This window comes from Mobula birostris, chromosome 2 (genome assembly GCF_030028105.1).
Source record: "Mobula birostris isolate sMobBir1 chromosome 2, sMobBir1.hap1, whole genome shotgun sequence".
Classification (NCBI taxonomy): domain Eukaryota; kingdom Metazoa; phylum Chordata; class Chondrichthyes; order Myliobatiformes; family Myliobatidae; genus Mobula; species Mobula birostris.
In genome coordinates, this window is record NC_092371.1 from 167,398,730 (window position 1) to 167,410,851 (window position 12,122).

The 12,122-nt window shown below is 45.4% G+C and overlaps 1 long non-coding RNA gene across 1 annotated transcript; it reads right to left on the reverse strand.

Annotated features, from left to right (window-relative positions):
- Nucleotides 1-250: 250 nt before the first annotated feature.
- On the reverse strand, nucleotides 251-6,274 carry LOC140209748 (uncharacterized). The gene is made up of 2 exons (XR_011889057.1): nucleotides 6,187-6,274; nucleotides 251-4,340 (listed from the first exon to the last, which is right to left on the reverse strand). It is a non-coding gene; the product is annotated as an uncharacterized lncRNA (long non-coding RNA).
- Nucleotides 6,275-12,122: the final 5,848 nt, after the last annotated feature.

Below are 12,122 nucleotides of genomic sequence, written 5' to 3' on the forward strand. Positions count from 1 at the left end.
CACTGACATTTCAAAGTTCAAAGTTTGTGAAATACGTCATGAAATTTGTGTTGCAGCAGCAGCACAGTGCAACAAGTAAGAATCACTATAAATTATGGTAAGAATATGTATGCCCATGCCTATAAAAAGTATTCACCCCCCCCCGGAAGTTTTCATGTTTTATTGTTTTACAACATTGAATCACGGTGGATTTAATTTGGCCTTTTGACATGGATCAACAGAAAAGAACTCTTTCATGTCAAAATAGAAACAAATTTCTACAAATTGGTCTAAATTTATTACAATTATTAAACACAAAGTAATTGATTGCGTAATCACTCACCCCCTTCAAGTCAGTATTTAGTAGATGCACCTTTGGCAGCAATTAGGCCTTGAGTCTATGGTCTCTATCAGTTTTGCGATCCGGACACAGAAAATTTTCCACATTATGGAGCTAAGAAAAATAGAGGGCTGTGGGTAACCCTAGGTAATTTCTAAAGTACGTACATGTTCAGCACAGCATTGTGGGCTGAAGGGCCTGTATTGTGTTGTAGCTTTTCTATGTTCCTATTCTTTACAAAACTGCTCAAGCTCTGTCAGGTTGCATGGGGATCGTGAGTGAACTGCCTTTTTCAAGTTCAGCCACAAATTTTCAATTAGATTGAAGTCTGGACTCTGACTTGGCCACTCCAACATATGACTTTTTGTGGTTTTTAAAGCCATTCCTGTGTAGCTTTGGTTTTATGCTTGAGGTCATTGTCTTGCTGGAAAACAAATCTCTCAAGTCACTGTTCTCATGCAGATAGCATCAGGTTTTCCTCCAGACTTTCCCTGTACTTTGCTGCATTTATTTTATTCTCTGTCTTCACAAGCCTTCCAGGGCCTGCTGCAGTCAAGCATCCCCACAGCATGATGCAGCCACCACCATGCTTCATGGTAGGGATGGTGTGTTTTTGATGATGTGAGGTGTTTGGCTTACACCAAACAGTGTTTATTCCACTGGCCCAAAAGCTCAATTTTGGTGTCTTCAGATCATAGAACCTTCTTCCAGCTGACTTCAGAGTTTCCCACATGCCTTCTGGTAAACTCCAGCTGAGATTTCATCTGAGTTCTTTTCAGCAGTGGCTTTCTCTTTGCCTCTCTCCCATAGATCTTCAGAGATGTTGACAGCTGGGAATTTGGAAGTGCTCATCCTACTGCTGTCAGACTGTTTGCTGCTTTCGACTGCGTTGTGCTTTGAACCATGCTGCGGGGTGTGAAGGGTGTGTCTTCCTTTCATTTTATGGCCTTGCCACCAGATAATTCAGGAGTTGGGATGTTATGTTGAAGTTGTATAAGATGTTGGTGAGGCCTAATTTACACTGATGTGAGCAGTTCTGGTCACCTACCTACAGGAGAGATATCATTAAGATTAAGAGAGTACAGAGAATTTTTACAAGGATGTCGCTGGGATTTAAAAATCTGAGTTACAGGGAAAGATTGAACAGGTTAGGACTTTATTCCTTGGCGCCTAAGAGAAGGAGGGGAGATTTGATAGAGGTTTACAAAGTTATGAGTGAGGGGTATAGATACAGTTAAAGCAAGCAGACTTTTTCCATTGTGGTAAGGTGGGACTAGAACTAGAGGTCATAGGTTAAGGGTGAAAGTTAAAATATTTAAGGGGAACCTGAGGGGGAGCTTCTTCACTCAGAGAGTGGTGAGAGTGTGGATCGAGCTGCCAGTGGAAGAGGTGAATTGCAACCCTTAGAGAAGTTTGGATAAGTACATAGTTGGGAGGGTACGAGGCTATAGTCCAGGTGTGAGTCCATGGGACTAGGTAGGGTAAGAGTTTGGCAGCTCACCACAGTCAGCTGAAACTGGCCATCTTTAGTTGGTGACAGACCATAACACTGACTTGGAGACACACATTAGATGGGCTGAAGGTCCTGTTTCTGTGATGTTCCTGCAGGCATACTCGGTGACTAGATTCACCCAGCCTGTCAGTAAAAGAATGAGAACTGAAATTTCAAATGGTTGCAGAAAGCACTGGCTCATGGAGTCAGCCCAGAGAGACTGCCTGTGAAAGCACAATGCCCTCATTGAATTCGACACAGTCTACAGTCACACCACATTCTCTTCCAGTCTCAGCAGCTGGCTTGAATCTATCATTCTGCAGTTCATTACAGTGGCCAAACCAAGGGCAAAACACAACAAAAGGAGCAGGCAGCTCAGCTCCTGTCCATTTGGAAAGCCCTGTCCCATCTGCACTGTGGCTCTGCGTCCGGGTTGGAGGGCAAGTTACAGCTTCAAAGTCAAAGTTCAAAGTAATTGTTATTATCAGAGTACATATACGTCACCATATACAACCCTGAGATTCTATCAGATATATGTCACCATATACAACACTGAGATTCATCTTCCTCTGGGCAGACTCAGCAAGTGTATAGAATAGTAACTATAACAGGATCAATGAAAGATCAACCAGAGTGCAGAAGACAACCAACTGGCCAAATGCAGATATAAAGAAATAGCATGAGGTAATGAAAAGAGTCCTTGAGGCTGAGTCCACTGGTTGTGCGAACATTTCAATGATGGGGCAAGTGAAGTTACCCCATTCAGTTCAAGAGCCTGATGGAGGGGTAGTAACTGTTCCTGAAGCTGCTGTTGTGAGTCCTGAGGCTCTTGTACCTTCTTCCTGATGGCAGCCACAAGCAGAGAGCAGGTCCTGGGTGAGGGGATCCCTGATGATGGATGCTGCTTCCCTGCGACAACGTTTCATGGTTGGCAGGGTTTTGTCCTCCTAGTGACGTACTGGGTCAAATTCACTACCTTTGGTAGGATATTCCATACAAAGGCATTGGAGTTTCCATCACTACACATCTTTAGAAGTTTGTCTAAGTTTTAGATGTCATGCAGACTCCTAAGGTAGTAGAGTTGCTGCTGGTTTCTTTGCAACTGCACCTGCCTGCTGGTTCCAGGGCAGGGCCCCTGTAACACCCAGGAATTGAAAGTTGCTGACCCTCTCCAACTCTGATCTTCTGATGAGACTGGCTCATGGGCTGGTTTCCCTCCCCTGAAGTCTACAGTCAGCTCCTTGGTCTTGCTGACATTGAGAGAGAGGTTGTTGTTACGACACCACTCAGACAAAATTTCAGTCTCCCTCCTGTGTGCTGATTCATCACCCCCTTTGATACGGCCCACAACAGTGGAGTCATCAGTGAACTTGGATATGGTGTTGGAGCTGTGCTTAGCCACACAGTCATTGGTGTAGAGCAGGGGGTGAAGCACACATCCCTGTGCTGTCCCTCCACCCTGGGTGATGAAGTACTTCCTGTACTCACCTCCAGTAACCTGGATGTAATTTGAAGGCAGTGTTTCCCTGTTCTGGACTCTCCCCACCAGAGGGAATTGCTTCCCTGTAGGGGCTCAATTAAATCCTCTAACATTTTAAACATCCTGATCACTCTAATCTTCTAAGTACAAAGGAATTCAACCCGTGCTCAGACTTTAACTCCTTCAGTCTCACTATCAGCCAGATGAACAAATGTAGGGTTCTCTCTGAGAAGAGCCTCTCCATGCTGCCATATAGACCCTAAGACCATAAGACATAGTCCATTTGGAAGACAGGAGAAAGGGGTTGGGAGGGAAAATAAATGAGCCACGATCGAATGGCGGGGAAGATTCAATGGGCCGAATGGCCAGATTCAGCTTCTATGTCTTATGGTCTTGTGGGCTGAAATTACCTGCTCTGTTCTTTAGGTCCTGTGTGGTTCTTGAAGGGCTGGCCACACGGCCTTGGGGTCCCAGTGTCTCACCAGGTCCTGCCTTCTCCTCCATCCCAAGGGGCCTGGCCTTCACAGATCCTGGTTCTCCACAGGACACCATGGTGGGCTCCTCTCTAGTGATTTTTCAGAAGACAGAACCTGTGGCCAGATTGGGCCAGCATTTGGAGAACACACACCAGCCTTTAGTGAGAAGTGGGTGGTGGAATGGGTGAGCTGTTTCAAGTTTCTGGGTGTCAGTCTCGAAGGATCTATCCTGGGCCCAACATATTGATGCAGTCACAAAAGGCACACCAGTCTTAGGAGCTTGAGAAGATTTTGTATGTCATTAAGGACTCCAGAAGATCTCTAATTCTGAACCTATGTCTTGTGGCCTTATGTTCAAGCCCCTGTGTAACAGCATGGTAACAACTGCTTCCTTATTTTCCAACTCTCCTCAAATAAAAGCAATTTTTTTTTCTATTTTGCCTGCTGGTTTCAATGATTTCACACGGATTTAGTCACTTGGATGAGCCAATTTCCTCTTGATGAAACCGTCACTCTGTTTGTTAGGTGAAATCACCAAACCTTGCCTCAGAGAGTTGGTGAGGCGCCTGCCTTCTGAAAAAAATCACAATTTGAACTGAATCAACAGGCGTCATACAACTATAAGATGTGAAGACTCAAGATTATTTATCAAAACAGAGAGTGAAATGCATTGTTTGTGTTAGGCAAATAAGACACCCGAGGGTCTGCTGGGAGCAGACTGAAAGCGTCCTCACACATTCCATACCCACAACACAACACATAACAAGCTACAAAACAACAACAGAAAAATAAGGTATAGGAGCAGAATGAGGCCATTCAGCCTATCAACTCTGTTTTGCCATTCTATCATGGTTGATTTATTTTCTCTCTCAACACCAAAGTAAATTCATTATCAAAGTTCATACAGTGTATGTCACTATATACTACTCTGAGATTCATTTTCTTGAGAGCATTCACAATAGATACAAAGAAACACAAAAGGAAAAACTACACACAAAGATAGACAAACAAGCAATCTGGAATCTTTTGCCTTACTAATCATTCCAATCCAAACATATGTCTTTGGAATTTGGGAGGAAACCCGAGCACGTGGTCACAGGGAAAGCATACAAATTCTTTACAGACCTTGGCAGGAATTGAACACCGATCAGTGAATGCTGATGCTGTAAAATGTTACGCTAACTCCTTCACGACTGTGTGCCCTTTAAAGCTTGTTGGGATCTTTGTGTGCACCGGTTCAATGCCATGCTTCCCAAGTCATACCATCACCAGATTTCAAGTATCTGTGAAATGTTTTGGGGTAGCTGTAGGCTGTGAAAGTGGTGATACCCCATCAGGCGCTGTGCACTTGATGACATCACCTCTTCTACCGGTCCCAGCAGGGCTTTCCTGATCTGCCAAAACTGCCCTACCCACTCCTGAGGTTAAAGAACATTTCACAGAGCCTTCCTACATGTAAATCAGGAGGCAAATTACTGCAGGCAGTAGAAATAGATTTACTTGATTTAAAAATATCAGAGAGAGAGAGAACAAATCATAGACACAAGAGGTACTGCAGATGCTAGAAATCTCATGCAACACACACAAAATGGTGCAGGAACTCAGTAGGTCAGGCAACATCTATGGAGAGGAATAAAGGAAAGGAAATTGCTTTTTAAACTCACGAGAGAGCATAGGCCATCAGCTTTTTGCTGTTGATGTTTCTGTAGCAGGCAATTTCTTTTTTACAAGGTTGAGTTGCTAGCTCGACGCTCGACCCAGCACGGATGGAAAGCGTGCCTGGGGAGCCAGCTGATTTCGAACTCAGGAGCCTTCGCTCCGAAGTCCGGCACTGATGCCGTGACACCACCAGCCGGCAGCATGCAGAGGAATAAGCAGTCAATATTTCAGGCTGACCTCTCCATTACCTTCCCTTTCTCCCATGGTCTGCTCTCCTCCCCTATCAGATTCCTTCTTCTTCAGCCCATTACTTCTTCCACCCCTCACCTCCTCCATCCATCCACCCTCCCCCTCACCTGGTCCCACCTGTCACCTGCCAGCTTGTATCCCTTCCCTTCCTCCCACATTTTTATTCTGGATTCTTCCCCTTCCTTTCCAGTCCTGATGAAGGCCTGAAATGTTGGCTGTTTATCCCCGCTGTGGATGCTGCCTGACTTGTTGTGTTCCTCCAGCATTTTATGTGTGTTATTTGAAAAGAGAAAGACCTGTTTGACAAACTGCTGTCACGTGATCACCCCTGTGGCAATATCCCCAACGCTCAGTGAGCTGGGTTCAATTTCAAGTTCTGCCTGAAGTCAGTTCGGCCTCCAGTCCTTGCTGGTTTTCAGATTCCATCTCGCATTTTGCATCCTACCATAAACTAGTCACCGCACAACCTCAACCCCACCACACCCGGCAGCCCTCTCCCTCAACCACCAACCTTCAGTTCCAAGTCCCCTCCCTTCAGGGTTAAAGGAACCAAGCTCAGTCCTTCCGCAATGAACTAAACACCCTACCAGCCAGGCTGGGACTTTTTAAAGAGGCAATCCTGTTGCAGTAGGTCATCTGTGATTGGCTATGAACGTGTTTGCCAAAGTGGTGATATGGAAGCAAGTCAGAACCGATTACTGGATTAACCACTTGTTTGTGATAGCAGTTTCCATATTAATCTGTGGTCAATTTGCCTTTAAGGACAAGGAACAGTGTATTAATAATTGCTTACATCAGGGGGTTTGCTGTGAATTCACTTTTTCCACTTACAGTTACCAGGAGACTTGTTTGGGGCTGACTTTTCTTACTAAACGCACATGCTTTTAATCAGGGGAAGTTTCTAAAAAAAGCTGTGTGGACTTCTCAGTCAGGGGGACGAGACACCACACTCAAAACAAAACCCAGGCTGTGCAGTCACGTGCCCTTGCTGACTGAAAGGAGTGCCTGCCCTTTGCCAGAGCCTGGATCGCACCCAGCAGAAGAAAAGCAGGTGGCGGAACCAAAGCCTCACTGTTGCTTCTTGCTCGCTTCGGGCTTGGTAACTCCAAACAAAGTTTACTTTAGAGCCCATGACTCAGTCTGGTGAGTTCCAAAATCCCCTCACGCCCACTCCAAGGTTCAAGCCCAGTCACAGTCATTTCCTGCCCGGCTTGTCCCAGGTACACACTTTGCATTTTCTGTTATAGGAAAAATCTTTTTAAATTAGAATGAGTGCAGTAAAGATTTCCTAGACTTGAGGGTATTAATTACAAGGAGAGGTTGTATTGTCTAGGATTTTATTTCCTGGAATTTGAGGGACTGAGGGTGATCTGATGGAGCTGTTTGAAATCACGAGGGGCATAGATAAGGTGAGTTTAGGAGACTGAGGCTGATTTGATGGAGGTGTTTGAAATCACGAGGGGTATAGTCAAGATGAAGGTACTTCTTGCGGGGGGGGGAGCTAAAATAGAGGGCATAAGATCAAAGGTGAGGGATTTAAAAGAGGCATCACAAACACAAGCAGATGCTGGGAATCCAGAGCAACACACACAAAATGCTAGAGAACTCAGCAGGTCAGACAGCATCTATGGAGAAGAATAAAAAGACAACATTTTGGGCCGAGACCCTTCACCATTAACTCCTTTTCACTCAGAGGGTGATGAACTCCCAGAAATAGTGGTCGGGGAGCATGTTGGCAATGTTGAAAAGCCATCTAGATAAATACTGTACATGAATAGAAGAGGGCTGATCAGCCTAAAGTGAGCGGACAGGACCAGCTCAATGAACATGGATGAGTTGAACTGACGGACCTGTTTCCATGCTCTCTGACTCTCAGGATTAAACAGGCACCACAGTAACGTAGCAGATTACGCAATGTTTTTACAGCTTTGGGCATTCCAGAGTTCAAAGTTCAATTCTGGTAAAGAGTCGTATGTTCCCTGTGTGAACCGTATCAGTTCCCCCGGGTTCTCCAGTCTCCCCCACATTCCAAACATGGATAATTGGTCATTGTAAATTGTCCTGTGATTAGACTAGGGTTCAGTAGGTGGGTTGCTGGGCAGCACGGCCCGATGGGCCAAAAGTGCCAGTTCTGCTCTGTATCTCTAAACAAATAATCTATATGAGTAATAAACTTGCGTCTGATTCAGTAGCACCAAGGGAGGGAACACTGCTTCTTCCTGATCAGGGATGTAGGAACTGAAACCATACACTGTATCAGTGGAGAAGCCGGCACATGTCAAAATGAAACCTTCCTCTGCACTATCCTTCCACGATTGCCTCACTCTGAGAGTCATCCTATGTTGACAGATCTTGGCATTCAACATAGTTTTTATTACGAAGTGCTTCAACTTAAGGCCATACCTCCAGAAGAATCCCTATTTAACAGGAATGGCAGAGCTGCTTTTGGAAAGGATGTGATTTTCAGGTCCCCTGAAAGAGACCGACTACCAGTGCAATACTGACAGAAGGCTGTATCGGCCGAGGTTTTGTGTTTTGGGCAAGACACCAGAATCAAGTTTATTATCACTGACATATAGAAACATAGAAAACCTACAGCACAATACAGGCCCTTTGGCCCACAAAGTTGTGCTGAACATGTCCCTACCTTAAAAATTACTGGGGTTGCCCATAGACCTCTATTCTTTTAAGCTCCATGTACCTATCCAGGAGTCTCTTAAAAGACCCTAGTGTATCTGCCTCCACCACTGTTAGCCCATTCCACGCCCTCACCACTCTCTGTGTAAAAAACTTACCCTTGACATTTCCTCTGTACCATATGTTATGAAATTTGTTGTTTTGAGGCTGCAATACAGTTCATGACATAAAAATATTGTAAGTTACAATGACAAATAGATTGATAGATAAGCAGTGCGAAAAAGAGAGCAGAACAGTGGGGTAGTGTTCTTGGGTTCATGGACCATTCAGAAATCAGATGGCAGCAAGGAAGAAGCTCTTCCCAAAACACTGAGTGTGCATCTTCAGGCTCCAGCGAGAAGAGGGCATGTCCCAGATGGCGAGGGTCCTTCACAAAGGATGCCGCCTTCTTGAGGCAACGTCTTTTGAAGATGTCTTTGATCGTGGGCTGGCTAGTGCCCACGATGGAGCTGGCAGAGCCTACAGCTCTGTGGAGCCTCTCAATCCTGGGCATTGGAGACCCCCCTGCCCATACCAAGCAATGATGCAACTGGTCAGAATGCTCTCCACAGTACATCTATTGATACTTGCTAGTCATTGGTGACTTACCAAACCTTCTCAAATTCCTAATGCAGTAGAGCTGCTGGTGTGCCTTCCTGGTGATTGCATCACTGTGACAGGCCCAGGGTGGACCCTTTGAGATGCTCCATTGATGCCCATCCTTTCCATCGATAGCCCCTGTCTGAAGGCAATGTAATATTTTCAGAAGGCTATTTCTACTGTTCTCTCTGGAATCCTCATCCCTCCATTAACATTGTTGAAGCATCCAGCTACTATCACAAAACTGTTTGAAGAAACTTGCTGTGAATTTTCTTCAAAGAAAACTCTATGTAAATATCTCACAAGCTGGTAGGGTAGTTAAGAAAGCCGATGATGTGTTGGCCTTCTTTAGTCGGGGGATTGAGTTCAAGAGGTATTGTTGCAGAGTTATAAAACTCTGGTTAGGCCACACCTGGAGTATTGTGTTCGGTTCTGGTTGCCTCATTATAGGAAGGATGAGGCAGCTTCAGAGAGGGTGCAGAGGAGATTTACCAGGATTAGAGAGCATGTCTTATGAGGGTAGGCTGGGTGAGCTAGGGCTGTTCTTTTGAGAGGTGACTTTATAGAGCTGTACAAGATGATAAGAGGCAGAGATAGAGTGGACGGTCAGAGACTTTTTTTTCCCCAGGGCAGACATGACTATTTTGAGAAGCATGATTTTCAGGTGATAGTTGGAAAGTATAGCGGGGATATCAGAGGTGGGTTTTTTTGCATGGAGCCCACAGCCAGGGGTGGTGGTAGAGGCAGATACATTAGGGACATGTAAGAAACCCGAAGATGGGCACATGAACAATAGAAACATGGAGGGTTATGTAGGCGGAAAGGTTAAGTGAGTTAAAAGGTCAACACAATATTGTGGGTAGAAGGGCCTGTACTGTTCTATATTTGCTGGCTACACATTCAGATATTGCATTAATATTTACCTTTTTCATTCTTTTTTTTGCACTTTCCCCTTATTCTCTTTCCATGACCTTTCCACACCCTGGTCTTTATGGTTAGCTGGGAAAATGGAATTGGGAGGTGTGGTGCAGAGCTTTCCTCTCCAGGCAGGCCGAGGAATCTGGTCCATGATTTCTCCCTCACCGGGTGGACTGAAATGCTCGGCTTGCAGCAAAGGTTTGGGCGTAAAAACACACCTGTTCTGCTAGACCCTGTATACACTATATACAGTCCATGTATATATAACTGCAGACTGAGACTGGAGAACTTATCAAATGTCTGCCGGCAGAGAAAAGGCAAAAGAATGATTCTTGGCAGACAAAAGCCCGTTTGAACATGTGAAGAAGTGACTTTAAACAGGCCAGCAGGTGTTTTTTTTACATCTTAAACACAGCGTGGTCGCTGTAAATTGGAAAGGGTGCAGGTGCAGACTGGCCTGTGTCTCACCCCACAGTGATGATCGGTGGCACAATGTGGCAAACTTCATCAAAGTCCACAGCCAACGCTCTGTCGGCCAATGAGGAGGAGCCCAGTGAGATTCAGGTTCGGGTTGAATTATTTATCACATGTAACATTAAAACAAACCACAGTATGTTTCATTTGCTTTAATAACCAAAGCAACCTAAGGATGGTGGGGGGGATCTCACTGAAAGCTTTTGAATGTTGAAAGGTCTAAATAGAGTGGATATGAAGAGGGTGTTTCCTCTGGGACAGTCCAGAACATCCATTTAGAACAAAGGAGAGGAGGAATTTCTTCAGCCAAAGGATGGTGAATCTGTGGAATTCATTGCCACAGAGGCCAAGTCATTGGATATACTTGAAGCGGAGGGTAATGAATCAGAGCGTCAAAGGTCAGGAGGAGAATGGGATTGGGAGGGATAATAAACCAGCCATGATGGAATGGCAGAACAGAATCAATGGGCCTAATGGACTCAATCTGCTCCCATATTTGATGATGTGCCGGGGGCAGCCTGCCAGTGACACCACACACGCTGGCTCTAACCTAGCGTGCCCGCAATGCTCAGCGGAACAACAGGAATGAAACAACAACAGCCAAACAAACCCGATCCAGCCCCTCACACACAGCCCTCCAAACTCCGGGACGGGCGGTCTCCGTGCCCCCAGCCTCCCAATCAACCTTCTGCCTTTGATGTTTGGTATTGACCCAACAATGGGACCCTGAACTATTCATTAATTTGGAGATACAGCACGGTAACAGGCCCTATTGGCCTAATGAGCCTGCACTACCCAATCACACCAATATGGCTGATTAAGCCTACCAACTCGCATGTCTCTGGAACGTAGGGAGAGACCCACGCGGTCACAGGGAGAATGTACAGTACAAACTCCGTACAGTCAGCAGTGGGAAATAACCTGGGTCACTGGCACTGCAACAGAGTTCCGCTAACTGCCACCCCACCCCCGGCCTTGAATCCCAGACTCGCCGACTTGCCCACCCAGTGGTCAGAGCCAGAGCAAGTGGTCTATTTTGTAACAAATGAAGTCTGGACATTCAGCAGAGCCTGCTTGAATAGCTCATATGTTTTGTCCGGGGAGACGAGTTAAATGTTTCCTCACCAGAGCAAACTGTCTACAGAGTCTATTTAAAATATCTCAGCCCCTGGAACTCCTCCGTCTCACTGTTATAAACCCCACAGAGTGTCAATTTGAAAAATCTCTCACAGGGGGCGGCAGCAATGACTCTTCACAAAACGGTGCTATTTACCCAGTAGATGCAGTGACTGGAGGTTTCCAATAAACACCAGATTTCTCCCCTGCCATCTGGCTCCTGGGGTATGTTTTGGCAGAGTGCCTTTACATTCCCAGCAACAAATAATAAGAACATAATTCAAAGCTGCTTGAGAACATAAGACCATAAGACATCAGAGCAAATTAGGTCAGTCAGCCCATCGAGTCTGTTCTGCCATTTGATCATGTCTGATTTATTTTCCCTCTCAACCCATTCTCCTGCTTTCTCCCCATAATCATTGATGCCCTTACTAAACAAGAACCTATCAACCTCAGTTCCAAATATATGCAATGACTTGGCCTCTGTGAGAATGAATTCCACAGATTCCTGCCTTCTCCCTGTAACCTTTGACACCCCTACAGATCAAGAACCTGTCAACCTCTGCTTTAAATACACCCAAAGACTTGTACTCTACAGCTGTCTGTGGCAATGAGTTCCTCAGATTCACCTGTCTCTTCATTTCTGTTCTAAAAAGACATCCT